This window comes from Xyrauchen texanus, chromosome 43 (genome assembly GCF_025860055.1).
Source record: "Xyrauchen texanus isolate HMW12.3.18 chromosome 43, RBS_HiC_50CHRs, whole genome shotgun sequence".
Lineage (NCBI taxonomy): Eukaryota > Metazoa > Chordata > Actinopteri > Cypriniformes > Catostomidae > Xyrauchen > Xyrauchen texanus.
The window spans coordinates 29,621,175-29,624,432 of NC_068318.1; positions in this window are offsets into that span (position 1 = coordinate 29,621,175).

A 3,258-nucleotide genomic window follows, 5' to 3' on the forward strand; every position below is an offset into this window, starting at 1 on the left:
GACAGGAGAGAGTACGGCATGAACGCGCATGCGCAGAGCGCACACACCCATCAGCAGAACGTCATAGCAGCATCTTTTGTCTGGATGGAGTGGATACATTTAAATCAGTTTTGCTCAAAACAACATTCATTTTTATATTATGTACTTGTATATTTGTTGAAGTTATTTATTTTTATTATTTGGGCTTGAATTCAAGCCTGATTTAGTGGGCTTCTATAATAAAACGTTTTATTTAACATTATCTTTCATTTCTTTGTAATTAATTTTCTCTTAAAAAAGAAAAACTCTTAATTGCGTTCATTTAGAAAAGAGTCAAATTAATCTAAAAATATATTTCATTCTTTAAATTGTAACAGAATAAAATTCACTTTCACAGAAATACAAATGATGGCAGCAAAGGGCTGTTTGCATGATTTAACTGAGAAAAAAAAAAATCAGTATCAGAAACAAAGTTAAAAAGTATGTATTTTATATATATATATATAAATAATTTTACTCAATCAGTAACTAGATATATATTGCATCCATAAATTATTGATACAATTTTTGCTTATTATTACTATAAATAATAATATTTTCCCACAGTTGTTATTTTTAACATAATGCACAACATCAATCAATTATAAAATTTTTCTCATGACCATTGAAACATTTCTAAAGGTATATTCTTTCTTTTTTTGCCTCTTTTCTCCCCAATTTGGAATGCCCAATTCCCACTACTTAGTAGGCATGGTTACTCACCTTAATTCGGGACAAGTATCAGTTCCCTTCACTTCTGAGAGTGTCAATCCGCGCATCTTATCACGTGGCTCGTTGTGCATGACACCACGGAGACTCACAGCATGTGGAGGCTCATGCTACTTTCCGCGATCCATGCACAAATTACCACGAGCCCCATTGAGAGTAAGAACCACTAATCGGGACCACAAGGAGGTTACACCCCATGTGACTCTACCCTCCCTAGCAACCGGGCCAATTTGGTTGCTTAGGAGTCCTGGCTTGAGTTACTCAGCAAACCCTGGATTCAAACTCACAACTCTAGGGGTGGTAGTCAGCATCAATATTCGCTGAGCTACCCAGGCCCACTCTAAAGGTTTATGCTTAGATGCTTAAAATAATTATTACGAATACTTATAGCATTAAAACATCCAGTACCCGTTACACAATCCACTTCCATTATCAAAGGCATTGGCTCAGGAACAATTACATCCTACTGCATGTAATGTTTTTAATGAATGCTGTATGCTTATCTTTAGAATGAGAACATTTGCTCTATATGTTTTCTTGAAACAGCTGCGAGGCCTGGCACACTACCTCAATTCCCTCACCTTGAACGGTGCTGTCAGTTTTCTTTGTAATGACAATGATTGGTGGAGATGAATGAATCTGTGCGCTCTCACTGTCAGCTGAATGCACCTTCTCCTCAGTCCCGCTGGTGTTCACATCACATCACTCTCTCATCCTCCGTTTCCCCAGTAACCGTGAAACAGCCCTGCCACAGTTTAAGAGAATGTGTGTCAGTTTGTTGGGTTTATACAAGAGTAATAGGCCTAGATGACTCCACAATTTAACTGTTTTACTCTAGATAGTGGTGCTAAAGTAAGCACCACTACTATTACTAAACAGAACTAACTCCTAAACCTCATTTTAAAACAAACATGTTTGTGCTGCATTCATTAATGACATCTCAAATCATATGGTGCGCTTAGGAGAGGTATACTATTATTGTTCAGAGTGATCTCTCTAAGACACACTAAAAACACTCAGAACACTTTGGTAACTCCATTGCAATGCAATAAAAACACTCACAACACCTAAGAAACTGCATATCAACACTATAAAAAACAATCAGAACACCTTAGTAACTAAATAGCAATGTTCTCAAAACACTCAAAATACCTTAGCAACTGCATAGCAATGAGCTTACACTCACAACACATTGGCAACTGCATAACAATGTGCTAAAAACACAATCAGCACCTTAGCAACTGCATAGCAATTTGCAAAAAACACTCAGAACACCTTAGCAACTCCATCGCAATTTGTTAAAAACATTCCCAACACCTAAGCAACTTCATAGCAATGCTCTAAAAACACTCAAAACACCTTAATAACTGCATAGCAATGCACTAAAAACACTCAAAACACCTTGGTAACTGCATAGCAATGCACTAAAAATACCTTAGCAACTTCATAGCAATGTGCTCAAAACACTAAGAACACCTTAGCAATGCGCTAAAAACACTCAAAACACCTTAGTAACTGCAAAGCAATGCACTAAAAGCAATGCACTAAAAACACTCACAACACCTAAGAAACTGCATATCAACACTATAAAAAAACAATCAGAACACCTTAGTAACTGCATAGCAATGAGCTTACACTCACAACACCTAAGCAACTGCATAGCAATGCACTAAAAACACTCAAAACACCTTAGAAACTGAATAGCAATGTGCTAAAAAAAACACAGAACACCTTAGCAACTGCATAGCAACTTGAGATAAAAAAAAACCCCCACTCAGAACACCTTAGAAACTGCATAGCAATGCACCAAAAATACCTTAACAACTGCATAGCAATGTGCTCAAAACACTAAGAACATCTTAGAAACTCAATCGCAATTTGCTAAAAACATTTACAACACCTAAGCAACTGCATAGCAATGCACTAAAAACACTCAAAACACCTTAGTAACTGCATAGCAATGCACTAAAAACACTCAAAACACCTTAGTAACTGCATAGCAATGCACTAAAAACACTCAAAACACCTTAGTAACTGCATAGCAATGCACTAAAAACACTCAAAACACCTTAGTAACTGCATAGCAATGCACTAAAAACACTCAAAACACCTTAGTAACTGCATAGCAATGCACTAAAAACAATCAAAACACCTTAGTAACTGCATAGCAATGCACTAAAAATACCTTAGCAACTTCATAGCAATGTGCTCAAAACACTAAGAACACCTTAGTAACTGCAAAGCAATGAACTGCAAAGCAATGCACTAAAAGCAATGCACTAAAAACACTCACAACACCTAAGAAACTGCATATCAACACTATAAAAAAACAATCAGAACACCTTAGTAACTGCATAGCAATGAGCTTACACTCACAACACCTAAGCAACTGCATAGCAATGCACTAAAAACACCTTAGAAACTGAATAGCAATGTGCTAAAAAAAAACACAGAACACCTTAGCAACTGCATAGCAACTTGAGATAAAAAAAACCCCACTCAGAACACCTT